At 39.1% G+C, this 20,421-nt stretch overlaps 1 pseudogene; it reads left to right on the top strand.

Annotated features, from left to right (window-relative positions):
- Positions 1–40: 40 nt before the first annotated feature.
- On the top strand, positions 41–18,246 carry LOC113269620 (60S ribosomal protein L7-like; annotated as a pseudogene).
- Positions 18,247–20,421: the final 2,175 nt, after the last annotated feature.

Here is a 20,421-nt window from a genome sequence, read left to right as displayed (position 1 = left end):
TGTTTGTTTGAAGAAGAAATCTTTATTCGCGTCCAGCGCGGACAAGGACAGTATCGTTCTCGAGAGAGGCCGCGGGAGGGCGCGAGAGTCCGCGCGGTGAGGCGGCTAGCCCAGCAGGCGCGCGGAGGTTGCTTCCCGTGGAGAAATAGAAGGACCGGAGGGTCGGGTTTCAATGGCAACCCGGGGTCTCACGCTCAGTCCCGCCTGAGGTAGCCGCTGGGGCCGGAGCCTCTCACGCTTCGTTTTCCAAGGTCTCCCTTTCTCTTTAGCCGCCCCCGAGCCGTGCGAGACCTCCCCGGGAGGCGCAAGTTCCTGGCCCCCGTTCGGCCTCCGCTTCCAGGCTGAGGGACTGCGGACAATCCGCCCACCTGCCTCCCCCTCACCCCCGAGGGGCGGGACGGCGCGGGTCCCCACTGCCACGCGCGGCCCCGGCCCTGAAGGTGCTGGGGATGCTGGCGGTGTCGAATGACAATGCGGCTGTCCTGCGGCGTCCTCGCGCCGGGGTGTCGCGGTCACTGCCGCTTCCTAACCACCCCTCTTCTCCGGGGATTTGGGGACGCAGTCGGGAAGGGGAAGGAAGTGGTCGCGAGGCCACCCCCGCCCGGGGCCGACTGCGGCTCAGCGGCTGCAGTTTAGAGGTCACTGTCCTGGAGCGGCCTCCCCAGGCCGGGCAGACGAGGATAGGTGTTCCTGCCGTTCCGCTCCCGGCGCTGCGTTCTTTCGCATTTCGGAGCTGATCACCGTGGCCGCTGCATAATACCTTATCTCCCTGTGGAGGGGATAGTTTATCTACTGCTGTTACCCCAGCTTCTACCTAGAACAGACGCTAGTACAGAGGTTCTCAAAATGCGGTCTGGTGACTTCTGAGGGTCTCTGAGACCCTTCCACGAAGTCCGAACTATATGCCTAATACTACTTAAATGTTTGCTGTTTTCGCTCTCATCCCCTCGGGAGTATACAGAGAAGTTTTCAAGAGGATAGTTGACTTAAGAGCTTTGTTGGCTGGTGAAATGTGTGCTTGAGTACCCCTCAGTTTTCTAGAATCTTTTGAGGTTTAGGGTATAAATATGTGCGTTTTCAGAGATTAACTCAGTTTTTCCTTAGTACTTCTAGTGTGTTCTTACAAGGTATCTTCCCTTATCCCTAATCCCTGTAACCCCATCAATCATCCAACAAACTCCTTTTTTAAATCCCTAAACTGTCCTTGCACCTATGCAGAAATACGAGAAAAAAGTTCGTTTTATCGACTTGTTTTGCAAGAATAGTTTTTAATTTATTGAAAAAGTTTCTAGGGGCGCCTGGGTGGTGCAGTCTAAGCGTCTGCCTTCGGCTCAGGCCTTGATCCCAGCGTTCTGGGATCGAGTCCCACATCAGGCTACTCCGCTAGGAGCCTGCTTCTTCCTCTCCCACTCCCCCTGCTTGTGTTCCCTCTCTCGTTGGCTGTCTCTCTCTGTCAAATAAATAAATAAAATCTTTTTTTAAAAAAAAGTTTCTAAATGTTTACATTTTATTTAAAATTGTTATTCTTTTAGAATTTAGTATTTTATTCAAAATACAGTTTTGTTTTACCCTTTTTTAACTTTAGGTTCTTCCATCGGCTTACAAAAGGGGGATTAGAAGACTTGCTTTCTCAATCTTCCCACATCTAAAGATGCTGAAAAATACAACATTGACCTCAGTTATCAGGATTCGCTGACTCAGGTAAAGGGAAGAATCTGGGTGAAACTGTAAATAAAGGAAAGGGAATTGAATATTTTAAACATGGTAGGCTCTTTAAAAGTCAGAGTGTTTTTGTTACCACTTTTCAAACTAGAAATGAAAAACCCACTGAAACATCTTACAGCTTAAATTATTGTGTTGCACTGGCTGCAAAAGGGCATATGATAACGGAGAGACTAATAAAGCCTGTACATTACTTCAAGAAATGCCTGCTGGATGAAAAATCAGTCAAAAAAAATCATGGCCACGCTATTTTCCAAAGATGCAGTAGCTCACCAAATTAGAAATTTAGTTGCAAATGTAAAGACTGAGATAACATCTCACCTACAGAATTATATGGACCCAAAAATTATATAAATGTAGATATAAGCTAGGCTTGTTGCTTTGCTTGTATCTATCCAGAGTCAGCACTAATACTTGAAGATCTTTTATATAATGCTTGGCAATAAACACAAGTAGTGCTGAAATAGAGCACTGACCAATTTTTTAAAGTAACTTTATCCTGGAACAACTGTGCTGACATGTGCACTAATGGTATAAAAGCAATACTGGGCAAAACTGCTGGCACCTTGGCACAAATCAAAGCAGAGGCTCCAAACTGTGCTCTTCACCACCGTACACTCCCATTGGGGAAGGGAAAAAGCCAGTTTACCTTAGAATATCTTTAATAAAGCAGTAAGAATTCTTAATGTTATTAAATCTCAACCTTTCAGTACATTCCTTTTAAATACTGTGTGTGACGAAACGGACAGTACACATCAAGCAGTTCTGATGCACAACCAGGGTTCCCCAAGGAAAAGCACTGGTGTATTTGTTTGACTTGAAGGCTGAACCAGCCACTTTTCTTCATTTATTAATCAACAGTGGCTTTCTTGAAAATGAACAGCAAGTCTGTCACTTCAAAGAAAATCACTGAATTTGTTGCCACTGATAAAATTTAAGCTTTCATGTGAAAATTATGATTTTGAAGAATGTGTTTCTACCACCAGGAGTTTGATAACTTCCCAATATGTAAGAACTGTTTTGATAAGATTGGAGGTGATATTAATGAATATTATTTTTTGATCATATATAATTAAATGTGTCAACATTTGGAAGATCTATATAACGCAGTGAACCAATATCTTCCAAATGATCAATGCATGATGTTATAAAATTATGAATGAACGAAAGATCCATTTAAAGTGCATATAGCCCAATGATTTTAATGTAACCCAGTGAGAGAAGTTCGCTGATACATTTTCAAATTCCATATTGCAACAAACCTTTAAAAAACTACTTCTTGTTGAGTTTTGGTGTTGTACTAAAGAAGAATGTCCACAATTATTTGAAAAGGCTATAAAAATACTCTTTTTTTTTTTTCCCCAAACTGCATATCTGTGTGAGGCCAAATTTTCTTCATAAGCATCAAACAAAATCACAACCTGTTGTCAGCTGATAATGGTTCCCAAGGGTCTGTCCCTGTCCTCAGCCTTGAAACTGGTGAATAGTGAAACTTGTGCTGGTGGGACTGGATTAAGGATCTTGAGATAAAGAGATTATCCTGGATTATCCCAGTGAGGCCTATATGCCATCACAATGTCCTTATAAAAAAGAAGCAGGAGGAGATTATCCAGCACAAAGAAGAGCAGGTGATGCAGAGATAGGAGAAGAGATTGAAAGGAGGCATCCACAAATGAAGGAATATGTTAGCTGCCACCAGAATCCGGAAGGGGCAAGGAGAGAAGTTTCCTCTGGAGCCTCCAGAGGGAGCGCTTTCCTGCCCACACCTTGATTTTGGCCTAGTGAAACTGATGTTGAACTTCTAGCCCCAGAACTGCAAAAGAACACATTTCTGTTGTTTTGAGCAGCCAAGTTTATGGTAATTTGTTATGGTACCCCCAGGAAAATAATACAAACCCCAAAGCAACAGATTAAATAAAGAACGAGGCATGAGAATCCAGCTGTTTTATGTTAAGCCTGACAGTAAAGAGATTTGCAAAATTGTGAAAGAGTGCCATTCCTCTCACTATTTTTTTTTGTTCTGAGTATATAGCTGTTTTTCATCTTTTTAATCTTATTAACATATTTTTTGCTATTTTAAAATTAATTAATAGTTTAAGCTTTTCTCAGTTTTACTTTTTAATTTAGCAAATATATATAGGTATAACCCATATAAACAAAAGGTTTTGGAGGTCTCTGATAACTTTCAAACATGCAGAGAGGGTCCTAAGACCAAAAAGTTTGAAAACTATCTAGTACTTGGTAGGTACTCAATTATTTATTGAAGTAATTATATGTATTATTCAGTCACATCAATTGATACATGAGTATAGGCCAATGAACAGCAGAAGAGTTTAGGGTAAAATGAATGGTTGCAAGAGAAGAAGACAGAAAAGTTCTTTGAAAAGGGAAACTTGGGAAAAAGACAAAATTATCTCCAACTGACCCAATTACGATGGAGAAGTTACTGGAACAACTTCCAGAGCTTTCTACCCAGTGTGTGGCCCAGGCACAGAGAGTATTGAAGCACCACCAATTTCTACCATTCCTCCTCTAGGTTACATCTTGCAAAGCTAGAGTTGATAATAGACGTAAGAAACAAATGTCAAAAGCCCAGAAGTGAAATGCCTGTTAGGAAAAGCTGCAGAATTATATAGCAAGACTTGCTAAGATTTAGAATTATAGGATGTGGAAATTGGAAGAAATTTGGATGTCATCCACACATCCAATCACCTAATATTACAGAAAAGGATACTGATACATAGGCTATGGAAGCCACTTGACCAAGGTCACACAATCTTAGGGGTAAAACTGAAATTGCAGTCCTAAATCTAGACTTAGAGCTTGGAGCATTTTCCGCATACTTTCACGGATTGACAATGAAGAGGTCGCCTGTGGCTTCCTGTTCTGAGACTCTGGCTCCAAGTCCTGCCATGAAATGAAGGGGGTATGGATGTTCTCTTTGAAGCTTGTAATTTTAGACTGTCCATTTTTTCTGTAAATATGGGCTCTTCTTTCTCCTTTTCCCATCTCCACCTTTATCCCAGGTAATTTCACTCAGAATGACAGGGATTGACCCTATTAAATTAAACCCTCTAGAAGTGGATTTCCTCTCTTCTTTCAGTCAGGGAGGAAGGTGGCTCTCATTGAGCTGAAAATAGGGCAGAGAAATGACTCAGTACATTTTAAGAAGGTACAGTGGTCCTAAGACTGCAGTGGGGCAAGAATATCAGTAGCCCCGCCACTTTCCAAGCAGGACTCTCTCGCTTGGAAATACATAGAGATGTATGAAAGGGTAATGTTTTTCTTCTGAATTTCCTCAGCTTCCTTTTTAAAAACTTTTATTTTGACTAGATGTTAAATTCTCTTCATTCTAAAACTCAAAATGTACACAAGGTTATACTGAGAAAAATCTTCCTCTCTTCCCATCTCCCAGCCGCCCACTTCCCTTCCCTAGAAACAACTGCTATGATCTATTTCTTCAGAAACATATTATACATAAATGTTAGCTTTCACTCTGAAAGTCTTAGATTCTACTGCGTGACCACAGAGAATTTAGCCCACTTCTTTTCAAGATGTATCTCTAGGGAATCATTCCTTCATAGAACGTTTTCCAAAACAATTTTGCCTTCATTTGATGGGACTATTAAAGACAAACAACAGTTGTTCATGCTCACTTATTGCAAGGTTGTCATGCTATCCCAGGAATGTGTCTGGCAACCACGTGAAGGGGTAGTTCCAAGGACATAGAAATATCCATGGCTCCAGATCTCACCTGTGTCCTCAACCAGACTCTCCCCTAGGCTCCAGGGGAGCCTATGCTATTCCTCTTTCTAAGTCCCTCAACTTCTTTTTTTTTTTTTTTAAAGATTTTATTTATTTATTCAACAGAGATAGAGACAGCCAGCGAGAGAGGGAACACAAGCAGGGAGAGTGGGAGAGGAAGAAGCAGGCTCACAGCAGAGGAGCCTGATGTGGGGCTCGATCCCATAACTCTGGGATCACGCCCTGAGCCGAAGGCAGACGCTTAACCGCTGTGCCACCCAGGCGCCCCTAAGTCCCTCAACTTCTAAACTCCAGTTAGCTTTCTTCATCCCTTTGCTCTTAAGTTTAACATTCGGCCATGTTTTCCCTGCAAAGCTGTTGTCAGCTCTCACCAATAATTCTGATTTCCCACTCTAGCTAATTTGCTTCCATTTACCCCTAATAACATGGTTAATACACCTTCAATTACTCCATTTCCCGTGCCGCTGTCTCTGTCCTCAATTATTATGAAAATCTTCTAATTAGTCACCCGTTATCACCAATTTCTTCTCTTTTCAGCCAGCCCTTCAGAGAGAGCTTTCTATCTCAGAAATCTGATCATGTTATTCTCAGTTCAAAATGGTCTGGTGGATAAATGCAAACTCCTTACGAGGGGGACATAGGCCTTGTTAGCTTTCCCATTGCCTGTCTCTCTGGCATTCTCTCCTACTAGGCTTAGGTTAGCATTTTTTGTTTAAGCAGGATCATGCTGCCAGCAGTTCTCCCAAGTATGCCATGCTTTTAATTCTCATGTTTTTGCATCTGCTGATTGCCTGGTATATTCTTCCACTCTTAACTAGAAAATTTCTATTTATCCTTTAAAACAGAACTCAAGCACTCATTTCCCCAATGAAGCCTTCCTTGCCCAACGTTTGTACCTTATAAAAGCCCTACTAAAATTGAATTGAAATGATCTATTTATATGTCTCTCTCCCCTGTTAGAACCGAACCCTCAGGGATAGGAGCATGTTTTTCTTATTCTCAATTCTAACACAGAATCTATATTTATTGTCATGGGAAAATATTCATGATATGTTGATATAAGTAAAGAAAACAGGTTATAAAACATATGTATGTATGGAGGCACCTGGGTTGCTCGGTTGGTTAAACATCTGACTCTTGATTTCAGCTCAGGTCATGATCTCAGGGTCGTGAGATGGAGCCCTGCGTGAGCCTGCTTGGGATTCTTTCTCTCCCTCTCCTTCTGTCCATCCCACCATCTCTCTCTTTAAAAAAAAAACACCAAAAAAACCAATAACATATGTGTATGGTTTGGGTCTGTCTTTGCCAAAATACATGTCAATCTCACACTTACCACAATTTGTAAGTATAAAATTATTTGCTGGATTTATTTAATGTCTTTCTCCCTCATTAGACTAAATGCAACTTGAAGGCAGGGATCAAGTGTTTACCACCATTTGCCCACCACCTGGCACAATGCCTGACACTTAGTAAGCACTCATTTTTCATTTCTTAAAGGGTGTACGTAGAAAAATATTTGGACACGTAAATACCCAAATGTTGAAAATGGTTGCCTAGGATGGTGGAATTATGATTACTCTGTATGTTTTTCTTTATATTTTTTGGTATTTATTGAATTTTTTAAGCGATAATATATTCATTTTATAATCATAAGGAAAATTAAAACCATTTTAGGAAGGAAGCAAGGAACTAGGAACTCAAAGGTCCATCCAAGTCCCAACTTGACCTTCTCTGTCAAGGTAGATTAAATGGGTTTGCCTCAGAAATGGGACTTGTGGGGGCTGAGAGTGTCAGGGAGGAGAACATCTGGTTATTTGTTCCCCACTACTGGCAATAATCTGTGGCAATATAAAGAAGTACCCATTGATGACCATCTCCACTATAACTAATCCCTAAATTTGTCCTATAGTCTAAGCAGTTCATTTGTCTTAGCATTTACCAGTGTTTCATAACTTGTTAATAGATACTGTAAAAAGTATCGTAAAAGGTGGCTAAATTAATTGGAAAATGCTGCATACTTTTATTCTACTCACAGCTCTGCTCTTAGAGATGTGCAGTGTATCTTGGCATATTCATGATCCTGTGAAGTCCTATAATAAAGAACCCTATTTAATTTTGTTTAACTCAACATTTCTCAAATTTGTAACATATGAAACAGACTTTTTACCAAACAACAAGCTAATCTCATAAATAACTGCTTGATAAACAAAATTTTATCTAACGTAAAAATGGGTTTCAGGGCAAGACTTCTCACATTGAAGAAGAAAGGAGATAAGCAAATCCTCTCTATGGGAAACAAGTATAAAGCAAAATTATCAAAAATATCCATTTCAGTGCTCTAGAGATCAATCAAATGCACACAACAAATTGAGAGTGTCAATTCCTTAAAAATTACTACACATCAGGTAAAAATGGCATCTGTGTCATTCTTCCCAGAGGCTACTCCTCCATGCCCCACTGCCCTATAAGTTTGATTGGTGGTGTAATCTATCAAGGTGGAGCAAGTCATGAAAACCTTATTTAATTTGGAGACAAATGTGAAAAATCCAGTGACATCTGCTGACCTGAGGTTGCAGTCCTGATTGGCGTAAGCAATGGATCAAGGATTAGTCAGTAATGTAAAAGAGAGATCAGGTAATAGATAGCCATAGATAGTGGCTCTCCATCCATCCCTGGCCGATCAGAGGCTACATGCACACAGAGGAGACACAACAGGAGACACAACTGTTGGAAAGTAAAAGGCAGATGTGAAAACTGCCTAAAATGTGAAAGTTCTCTCCAAACCACACATATATCTAATAGTAAGAATGAAGTCTTACAGGCTCTGGGTGTTTGTGTACAATCTCTGATGAAAACTGGGCTAACCACTAAGCTATGCAGGTACAGGATGACCCCTAAAAAGCCAGAGACATCAGTGAGCACACACACATCAGTGAGGGAGGCAGCCACAGTTTTAGTCCAGGCAAGTTAAAAAAAAAAAAAAAAGGAATAAACAGCAACAACTATCATTGGGGCTAGATATCAGAAACCGGATTTGCTACAAAATTTTATCTGAAATATCCAGCTTTTCTGAAGGCATCACAATTTTGGACCTCAAGTTATAATATAAAGCTATAGTGATCAAAACATATTGGTACTGGCAAAAAATAGGCACATAGGTCAATGGAACAGAATAGAAAACCCAGAAATGAACCTACAACTACATGGCCAGTTAATCTTCAACAAAACAAGAATATGCAATGGGGAAAAAGACAGTCTTCTCAACAAATGGTGTTGGGGAAACTAGACAGCAACATGCAAAATAATGCAATTGGATCACTTTCTTACACCTTACACAAAAATAAATTCAAAATGGATTAAAGACCTAAAAGTGAGACCTGAAACCATTAAAATTCTAGAGAGAACACAAGCAATAACCTTTTTGATACCGCCATAGCAACTTCTTACTAGCTATCTCTCCTGAGGCAAGGGAAACAAAAGCAAAAATAAACTATTGGGACTTCTTCAAAATAAAAAGCTTCTGCACAACAAAGGAAATAATAAAACTAAAAGGCAACCTTTGAAACAGAAGAAGATATTTGCAAATGACATACATGATAAAGGGTTAATATCCAAAATATATAAAGAACTTCTAAAACTCAACACCCAAAAATAAATAATCCCATTTAAAAAAATGGACTGAAGACCCGAATAGACATTTTTCCAAAGAAGACATACAGATGTCCAACAGACACATGAAAAGATCCTCAACATCACTAATCATCAGGGAAATACAAATCAAAACTACAGTGAGATATCACCTCACACTTGTCAGAATGGCTAAAAGCAACAACACAAGAAACAAGTCTCTTTTCCAGCTGGAACCATGGAGGGTGCAGAAGAGAGGAAAAAGAAGGATCCTGCTGTGCCAGAAACCCTTAAGAAAGAAGTTTGCCCAAAAGAAATGCAAGGATGAAGCTTATCTATGAAAAAGCTAAGCATTACCACAAGGAATATAGGCAGATGTACAGAACTGAGATTTGAATGGTGAGGATGGCCAAAAAAGCTGGCAACTTCTACATACCTGTGGAAACCAAATTGGCATTGTCATCAGAATCAGAGGTATCGGTGGTGTGAGCCTAAAGGTTTGAAAGATGTTGCAGCTTCTTTACCTTTGCCAGATCTTCAGTGACACCTTTGCTAAGCTCAAAAAGGCTTCAGTTAACATGCTAAGGATTGTGGAACCATATATAGCATGAGGGTACCCAAACCTGAAGTCAGTGAATGAATTGATCCACAAGTGTGGTTATGGCAAAATCAACAAGAAGTAAATTGCCCTGACAGATAACACATTGATTGGCAAATATGGCATCATCTGCATGGAGGATCTGATTCATGAGATCTATACTGTTGGAAAATGTTTCAAAGAAGCAAACAACTTTTTATGGCCCTTCAAATTATCTTCTCCATGAGGGGGAATGAAGAAAAAGACCACCCATTTTGTAGAAGGTGGAGATGCTGGTGAAGGGAAAACCAGATCAATACGCTTAATTAGAAGGATGAACTGAGGTATCTACCATGATTATTTTTGTACTCTGGTCAATTAATAAATGACTACTTTCAAATGAAAAAAAAAAAAAGAAACAACAAGTGTTGGTGAGGATGTGAAGAAAGGGGAACCCTCCTGAACTGTTGGTGGGAATGCAAACTGGTGCAGCCACTCTGAAAAACAGTATGGAGTTTCCTCAAAAAGTTAAAAATAGAACTACCCTACGACCCAGTAATTGCACCACTAGGTATTTAGTGAATGAAAACAAAAATGCTACTACAAAGGGATACACGCACCCCATGTTTATAGCAGCACATCTACAATAGCCCAAATATGGAAACAACCTAAATGTCCATCAACTGATGAATGGATAAAGAAGATGTATTATTTATATACAATGGAGTATCATTCAGCCATAAAAAAGAATGAAATCTTGCCATCTGCAACTACATGGATGGACCTAGCAAGTATGGTGCTAAGGGAAATAGGTCAGAAAAAGACAAATACGTATGATTTCACTCATATGGGGAATTTAAGAAACAAAACAAACGAGCATGGGGTGGGGGGAGAGGAACACCAAGAAACAGACTCTAAACTATAGAGAACAAACTGATGGTTACCAGAAGGGAAGGCACTTATTGTGATGAGCACCAGGTGATGTATGGAAGTGGTGAATCAGGAAATTGTATACTTGAAACTCATACTACACTGTATGTTAACTAACTGGAATTTAAATAAAAACTTTTTACAAAATTAAAAATAGAATTTCCAGCTTTCAACAACAAAATTATAAGAGTTTCAAAGAAGCAGGAAATTATGAAGTATACTCAGGGGAAAAAGCAGTTGATAGAAACTTCTCTGAGTGGGCCCACATGTTGGATTTAGCAGACAAAGATTTCAAAGCGTTATTATAAATATGTTCAAAGAACTCAAGGAAATCATGTTTAAATAATTAAAAAGAATATATAAGAACAATGACTTAACAAATAGATAACTCAATAAAGAGACATAATCTATTTTTAAAAAGAGAACTAAATGTAAATTCTGAAGTTGAAAAGTATAATAGTTGAAAATTTACTTGGGAGTTCAACAACAGATTTGAGATGGCAGAAGAACAATCAGTGAAGTTAGAAGTAGATCAAAAGAAATTATTCAATCTTTAAAACTGAGAGAAAAAAGAATGAAGAAAAAGAAACAACCTCAGAGATCTATGGGATACCATCAAACATATCAACATAAAGGTAATGGGAGTCCCAGAAGAAGAGAGAGAAAAGGGGGTAGGGTAGTAAGAATACTTAAAGAAATAACAGCTGAAAATTTCTCCCATTTGATAAAAAATACAAAGAGAAAAATATTCAAAACAACAAGAGAAAAACAATTATCATTTAAAAGGGAAAATGATTTCAATTAATAGCTGACTTCTCATCAGAAACAACGGTAGCCAGAAGGCAGTGGTATAATATTTTCAGAACTGAAAAATCAAGAATTATATATTTAGCAAAACTGACCTTTAAAAATCAAAGCAAAGGTCTTCATTTCCTTATGAAGGCTCCTGTGTTACCTAAAAGTTATATTAAATAAATCTGCATGGTTTTTTTCCTGTTTAAAAAAAAAGAAAGTGAAATAAAGACATTTCAAGATAATCAAAGAATTTGTTGTTAGTAGACTTGCCTTAGAAGAAATATTAAAGACATTTCTTCAGGGGCACCTGGCTGGCTCAGTTGGTAGATCACGTGACTCTTGATCCTGGAGTTGTGAGTTCAAGCCCCACATTGTGTGTAAAGTTTACTTAAAAAAAGGGAGGGGAAGAAATTTCTTCAGACTAATAGGCGATGACACCAGACATTAACTCAAACTATACAAAGAAATGAAGAACACAGGAAACGGTAAATATAAGAGTAAATATAAAGCACTATAATATTTCTCTTTTTTTGGTAAGAAGTCCTTTAAAAGACAAAAGATTGCATAAAGGAAATCATAACACTGTATTGTTGGGTTTAGAACATGTACGGATGTAATATGTATGACAGTAATAACATGAAGGAGCAATAAATGGAACTATATCAGAGCAAAATTTCTACATTTTACTGGATTAATGTTATTCCAGTTCTTATAAATCTGAAGCAGATTGTGATACATTAAGATACATACTATAATTCCCAGAGCAGGGGCACCTGGGTGGCTCAGTTGATTAAGCATCTGCCTTCAGCTCAGGTCATGATCCCAGGGTTCTGGGATTGAGCCCCGCATCAGGCTCCCTGCTCAGCAAGGGAGTCTGCTTCTCCCTCTCTCTCCCTCCCCGCTCATGTTCTCTCTCTCTCTCACTCTGTCTCTCAAATAAATAAAATCTTTGAAAATAATAATAATAATAATTCCCAGAGCAACCACTTAGAGAATAACTCAAAAAATATAGTAAAAAATTAACATAGGAATTAAAATGAGATAAAAAATATTTATTAAACATAACAAAAGACAACAAAAGAGGAACAGAAGAACCAAAAAAGAAAAAGATGTGATATATAGAGAACAAATAGCAAAATGACAGATGTGAATCCAACCATATTCATAATTGTAAATCTGAATGAGCTATTTCCTTCATTTTGTTAATGTGATATATTGCATTGATTGAGTTTTGTATGTTGAATCATCCTTACATTCCGGAAATAAATCCCACTTGATCATGGTGTATAATCCTTTCAATATGCTATTGTATTCTGTTTGTTAGTATTTTGTTGAAGATCTTTGCATCGATGTTCATAAGGGATGTTAGTCTGCAGTTTTCTTGTAGCGTCTGTCTGACTTTAGTATAAGAATGATAGCTTAGGATGCTAGTATAGGATGCTAGAATGAATTTAGATGTGTTCCCTCCTTTTCAATTTTTTGGAAGAGTTTGAAGAGGATTGGTGTTCATTCTTCTTTAAATGTTTGGTAGATTCACCAGTGTAGCCATATGGTCCTCGGCTTTTCTTTGTTGGGAGGTTTTGGATTACTGATTCCATCTCCCTACTAATTATGGATCTATTTTCTATTTCTTCATGATTCAGTTTTGGTAGGTTGTGTGGTATTAGAAATATATCCATTTCTTCTGGGTTATCCAATTCATTGACACACAGTTGTTTATAGTATTCTATTACATAATAATCCCCTCCTTATTTCTGGGGGATACTTTCCAAAACCGCTAGTGGATGCCTCAAACCACAGATAGTACCAAACCCTTATATAATATGTTTTTTCCTATACATACCTATCTATGGCAAGCTTAATTCATAAATTAGGCACACTAAGAAATTAACTGCAGGGGAGCCTGGGTGGCTCCGCTGTTAAGTGTCTGCCTTCGGCTCAGGTCATGATCCGAGGGTCCTGGGATCGAGCCCCACATCGGGCTCCCTGCTTGGCGGGAAGCCTGCTTCTCCCCACTCCCCTTGCTTGTGTTCCCTCTCTGGCTGTCGCTCTCTGTCAAATAAATAAACAAAATCTTTTAAAAAAAAAGAAATTAACTGCAATAACTAATGATAAAATAGGACAATTAAAACAATATGCTGTAATAAAAGTTTTATGAATGTGGTCTCTCTCCCTCTGTCTCTCAAAATATTGTACTGTACTTACCCTTCTTCATCTTGTGATGATGTGAGATGATAAAATGCCTACATGATGAGATGAAGTGAGATGAATAATGTAGACACTGTGATGTAACATTAGGCTACCATTGACCTTCTGATGATACGTGAGAAGAAGGATCATCTGTTTCTGGACAACAGTTGACCACAGGTACCTGAAACTGCAGAAAGAGAAACCACAGATAGGGGGGAACTGCTGTAATTCCTTTTATTTCTGTGGTAACAGTTGCAATGTCCCCTTTTTCATTTCCGATTTTAGTTATTTAGGTCTTCTCTCTTTTTTTCTTAATCCAGTTAAAGATTTGTCAATTTTATTTGTTAATCTTTTTAAAGAATAAATTTTAGTTTCATTGATTCCTTTATTCTTTTTCTTTTTTTAAAAGATTTTTTTAAAAAAGTTTTTAAAAGTAATCTCTACACCCGACATGGGCTTGAGTTCACAACCCCAAGATCAAGAGTTGCATGCTCCACCAACTGAGCCAGCCAGGTGCTCCTCCTCTATTGTTTTTCTACTCTTCATTGCATCTATCTCTGCTCAAATCTTTATTATTTCCTTTCTCTGTTAGCTTTGGGTTTAGTTTTCTTTTTCTAGTCCCTTACAGTTAGCTTATTGATTTGAAATCCTTTTCCTTCTTTAACGTATGTGGTTACAGTTATAAATTTCCCTATTAGAACTGTTTTGCTGCATCGGAGAAGTTTTGGTATGTTATGTTTTTACTTTTATTTATCTCAAGATATATTCTAATCTCCTTTGCGACTTCTTCTGTGACCTACCAGTTGTTTCAGAGTACGTTGTTTAATTTCCTACATATTTCCAGTTTTCCTTCTGTTAGTGATTTCTAGTTTCATTCCGTTGTGCTCAGAAAAGATACTTTGCATGTATGTGTAATTTCAACCTTTTAAAATGTATTAAGATTTGTGCTGTGATCTAATATATACTCTGTCCTAGAGACTATTTCAACTGCACTTGAGAAAAATGTGTTTTCTGCTGTTGTTGGGTAGAGTGTCCTGTATATATGTCTGTTAGTTCTAACTGGTGTATAGTGCTGTTCAAGACCTCTATTTCATTATTCATCATCTGTCTGATTTCTATCCATTATGGAAAGTGGATTTTGAAGTCTCCGACTATTATTGTGGCTCCGTATTTCTCATTTCAATTTTGTGATTTATTTGAATGGATTCCATGATCATGGATTAGAAAGAATCAATGTTGTTAAGATTGCAACTCTCCCTAAACTGATGTATAGATTCTATGCAAAACTACAGCAGCCTTGTTGGCACAAACAGCAAGCTGATCTTAAATTTTATATAGAATATCCAAAACAATTTTTAAAAAAGAAGAACAAAGTTGATGACTTACAATAGCCAATTTCAAAACTTACTATAAACCTACAGTAATCAAGACAGTGTGATATTGGTATAAAGACAGAAAATATATATTATGGACCATATGTATTAATGGAACAGAATTGATAGAAATAAATTCTTACATTTATGGTCAATTTATTTTTTAATTAATTTATTTATTTGAGAGACAGAGCATGGGGGCAGGGGCAGAAGGAGAGAGAAACTTAAGCAGGCTCCACTCTGAGCTCATAGCCCAACATGGGGGTCATTCTCACCACCCTGAGATGATGACCTGAGCCAAAACCACTTAACCAACTGTGCCATCCAAGCACCCCTATGGCCAAGTGATTTTCAGTGACGTAGCCAAGACAGTTCAATGGAGAAAGGACAGTCTTCAACAAATGATGCTGGGACAATTTGATCTCCATATGCAAAAAAAATTAACTTAGACCTTTATCTCACACCATACCCCAAAATTAACTCAAAATGGATCTTAGATCTAAATGTTAATATAAAACTATAAAAGTTATAGAAGAAAACATAGGAAAAATTCTTCATGACCTTGGGCTAGGCAGAGTTCTTAAATAAGTCATCAAAAGTGCAAACCGCAAAAAAAAAAAAATCGGTAAATCGTACTTCATCAAAGTGACAACTTCTGGGCTTCAGAAGAAACTCTTAATAAGTTCAAAAGATAAGACATAGACTACAAGAAAATATTTACAAATTATATATCTGGTGAAGGAGTTGTATCCAAAATACACGAAGAATTCTTATAACTTCGTTATGAGAAGACTAACAATCCAATTAAAAAATGAAGAAATGCACATGTCATCAAAGAGGATATATGAATGGCTAAAAAGCACTTGAAAAGATAGTCAACATTGTTAGTCACTAGGGGAATTCAAATTAAAACCACAATAAGATAGCATTATATACCCACTAGGGCTATAATCAAAAGAACACACAATACCAAGTGTTGAAGATCATGTGGGGAAAGAGATCTTGAAGATCTCTTCAGTTGTAGCAAACTGTCAATCAGTAACGAACAAGCATTTCTGAAATTCATTTAACAATTTACCAGTTTTATTGAAATATAGTTTACATACCATAAAATTCACCCATTGTAAGCATACGGCCAATGGTTTTTAGTAAACTTATAGTGCTGTGCAACCACTGTTACTATCTAGATTTAGACACGTCCAAAACCCCGTAAGTTTCCTTCATAAGTATTTGCAGTGTATCCTCAATTTCACCTCCAATTTCAGGCAACTACTGGTCTGATTTCTGTCTCCAAAGATTTACCTTTTCTGGTCATATCGTATGCATGGAATCAGATAATATGTCGTTTTTTTTAACTGGCTTATTTCACTTGGCATACAGTTTTCAAGGTTCATCCATTTTGTAGCATGTATCAGGGCTTCATTCCTTTTTATAGCTGAAAAATAGTCCATTACATGGACATATGACTTTGTTTATCCACTTCTTAATTGATGGTAGCAAAGATCTTTCAAGATCTTTCTGGGACGTAGTGACCAGAGATGCATGCAGAAATGGAAAGAGAAACGAATCTGTTTAGAAAAATTAATACTTTAATGAGGGTCTATAGGGAGTAACCAGAGAAAAATTTCAAGAGAGAAGGCTTGGGAATGACCAGAAATTGTTCAGGAAACTCTCCAGGCTGAGAGGCAAGGCCTAGAAAAGGAGACATACTGGATAGAGTTGTGGGGACTGTGATGGTGGGGATTTAGGCAACTTTAAAGAACGCAGTTCCACCTTCATACTCAAGGGGGCACCAGAGGAGCATGTTCCAGTGTGACTGCAGCCATTTCCAACCCCTGAAGGCAGGGCCCTCTCCTGAGTTCATTGAAAACCTGACCCAGGTTCTTCAGAGACCTTGACTCTCAATTTTCTTGTATTTTCTTTCTTGGGAGGAAGAGGGAATTTGCCTGAAGGTGGCTTCCTTTTAAGTCTGAAATGTGGCAGGAAGAGCCAAGAGAGGCCCTGTGACTCTCTCCAGGGGAGAGGCAGCGATTATAGCCAAAAGAAACTGCCCTAAGAGGAGCTTTTTCAGAGTGACACATGCTATTTTCTTCCTCTCCCTCCGTGACTCAGATTCATATTTCACACAGACCTTTGCCTGTGTTTTCTTTCCTCTGCCTTGACCGCTAGCCAGCAGACTGTGTCCACACTGTTTTCCCACTCCTGCTCCCCAGTCTGAATCAGTCTGGTAAAAACATTAGCTGGAAAAGATCTGGTGTTTACCAGGTAAATTCCTTTACTAGTACCTTTGCAATGAAAACCTCTATTTAAGAGAGTCCTCCACAGCCCAGCTTATATCTCACCTAATTCAAGTCATAGTCACTGAAACAAAATTCTAATCCATACCACATATTTGGACAGTCCAGTGGCACTTACTTGTAAAAAGATTTGACCTATAATACTTTCTTTTCCCCAAAGAACTTAAGAAATAAGTAGAGGCAAAAACAGAGCCCCTTCTGTAGTTGGAGAATATTTTCCCACACACACTTGTTTTAAAACTCCAGTTCCCAGGAAATCTCTGTAAGGACTTTTCCCAATAGTCTACCCAATCCTGGACAAGAAAGAGATAGGCTCTAGATTTGATAAGCAGGGATCATGTCAGAAGGAAACCATGGGAACTTTCTCAGTATTCAAGCAGGCCCTGGTCCAGAACATTGTAGAAAATGATCAAGGGATCAGAAATGAATCTAGTTAAAGGAAACAAAAGTGGCATACCAAAAAAGTGAGAGTATGTTGAAGCCTGAGGCCATACTAATGTACTAATGAGACTCAAGTCTTTAAAAATACAGTACCTGCAGCCACTTTGGAAAACAGTGTGGAGGTCCCTTAAAAAGTTAAAAAAAAAAAAAGAGCTACCCTATGATCCAGCAATTGCACTACTGGGTATTTACCCCAAAGATACAGATGTAGTGAAAAGAAGGGCCATATGCACCCCAATGTTCATAGCAGCATTGTCCACAATAGCTAAATTGTGGAAGGAGCCGAGATGCCCTTCAAGAGATGACTGTATTAAGAAGATGTGGCCCATATATACAATGGAATATTACTCAGCCATCAGAAAGAACGATTACCCAACATTTGCAGCAACATGGACGGGACTGGAGGAGATTATGCTAAGTGAAATAAGTCAAGCAGAGAAAGACAATTATCATATGGTTTCACTCATTTATGGAACATAAGAAATAGCAGGAAGATCAGTAGGAGAAGGAAGGGAAGAATGAAGGGGTAAACAGAAGGGGGAATGAACCATGGACTCCGGGAAATAAACTGAGGGCTTGGGGGGCAGGGGGACTGGGATAGGCTGGTGATGGGTATTAAGGAGGGCACATATTGCATGGAGCACTGGGTGTTATACACAAATAATGAATCATGGAACATTACATCAAAAACATCAAAAAGGATATACTGTATGGTGACTAACATAACATAATAAAAAATTATTATAAAAAAATAAAAGTGAGGGAAACATTTAAGAAAAAAAATAAAATAAAAATACAGTACCTACATCATATGACAGAATTAATTACATCAGTTGTTCTTACACAGTGCTAAGAGCAAGATGCTTAAAGGGCATCATTACTGGGGGAAGCCATTTTCTCCCCCTCTCAGCTCCATAAAATAAAAACTTCCACTTCTTCGAAATTAGAAAGAGCATTTGCCTTCCTGCTTATTCTCCCCCAGTTGTCCCCAAGGAAGGCCTGACTTACCTGACTGTGGCACTGGGGAAGGAACTAAGCATGCTCAGCTCCTTCTGCACCTTGTCCTGGGACTAGCCTGTCCACACAACAAGTGCATCTGCACCCTGAGTCCCAAACACACCCATGTGCACCCACACCTGCCTCGCCAGAAGTCTAGAGTAGAGTATTAGGAAGTGTGGTTGTAAGCCCTGACACGTGGCTCCTCCACTTTGGCCTCACTCCCATCCAAGCTAACACTTTTCTCTCAATATGTCTAATTTGTGTGTCTGTTTCTCAAAAGCTTCTGAACACAGAGAGGGGTAGAGCTGCAGTTTATTGTCTTCCTTAAAGCCTCCAAATCAAGACTTTGAGTAACCCTGCCCATGGAAAGTTTGAAAACCAGTGAATAACCTGAAGAAATGACTCTCAGGAGACTAAATTTACCATATGCCCTTGAGCAAGGGGTAAGCTCCTCAGTGAGGAAGGGAGGCCACCTCTCCCAGAAGAGAGTGCAGCTTGAGGCGCTTGCACATGGGGCAGTGAGGGATGAACAGGCAGCTTCCCAAGAGCCTGGAGTGGGGAGACCGTCATCACTGCTGGATTCTCTCATGTCTAAAATGTGAAGTGGTAGCAAGAGCCCCGAATTAGGACCAAGAAAACTTGTACTGAAATCCCAGCTCTTATCAGATGTTCAGCCTTCACCGATTTTGAGCCTTAGTTGCCTTACTTATAAATGAACATAAATATCATTCCCACCTACCCTGTGGGGTTACTGTGAGAATCACTACACCATGTATGTGAATGTTATATGTACACTGGAAAGTACGATAGAAATATAAGATCATATGAAAAAATGGTGAGGATAAGGTATTTGAAGATATTTGGGGGTCAAGAGCTGGATATTTTCCATTTACTCCTTCAGATCCATTCTCCAATCTGATCCATGTTCTGGAAGCTGAACTTCTGAACCTCCCTCGCCTGTTGGCTGCCGATTGAATTTAATTGCAGTGGAGCTACAGAGGCGATTGGAGAGAGAGTGGTTCAGCTGCCTGGATTAGATTCCCCAGTATCCTCCCTGCTGGGTCTCTTTAGGTTGGCTGCACCTCTTTATGGAGGGCACAGCTCAAGTCAAACTGCCTTCTCCACAGTTTCCCCCTAGACCAGCAGCATTGCCATCACCAGGGAATGTATGAAAAATACAATTACTCTAGTCCTACCCCAAACCTACTGAAGCAGGAGCTCCAGGGGAAAGCCCAGCAATCTGTTTTAACAGGCCCTCCAGAAGATTCTGACGCATACAGAATTTGAGAACCACTGCTGTAACTAACTACTGTACTCCCTTTCCTTTGCTTGCAGCTACTAACCCTGGGATACTGTCCAATCCCTTGTTACTTCCCCCCAAATCCCGTTTACCTTCGTAAATCGTCCTTTCATTATACTCTCCTCGAGTTAGTCATTTTGAGCGTGCCATTGTTTCCATTGGTAAACTAAGAAATGATGTAACATCCTTGTGAGACATATGACTAAAATCTGAGGGTTTTGTGTGGGCTTGGGTTGTAACGTTGGTTTCTACCAAGGGCTTTAGTCTGAAGAGGGAAAATGCTAAAATAAGTTGCTACTTGCAAAAGGAAGCTACTGGTATTTCTTTCCTTTGGCTAAGGCCAAAGCTATAGTGAGCTAAGTTCATACTATTTATTTTTCATTTCACACGAAAGCTGAATGGGCC

This window comes from Ursus arctos, unplaced genomic scaffold, assembly GCF_023065955.2.
Source record: "Ursus arctos isolate Adak ecotype North America unplaced genomic scaffold, UrsArc2.0 scaffold_36, whole genome shotgun sequence".
Taxonomy (NCBI): Eukaryota; Metazoa; Chordata; class Mammalia; order Carnivora; family Ursidae; genus Ursus; species Ursus arctos.
Note: the sequence above shows the minus strand (reverse complement) of the source record. Positions and strands in the feature narration are given on the sequence as shown.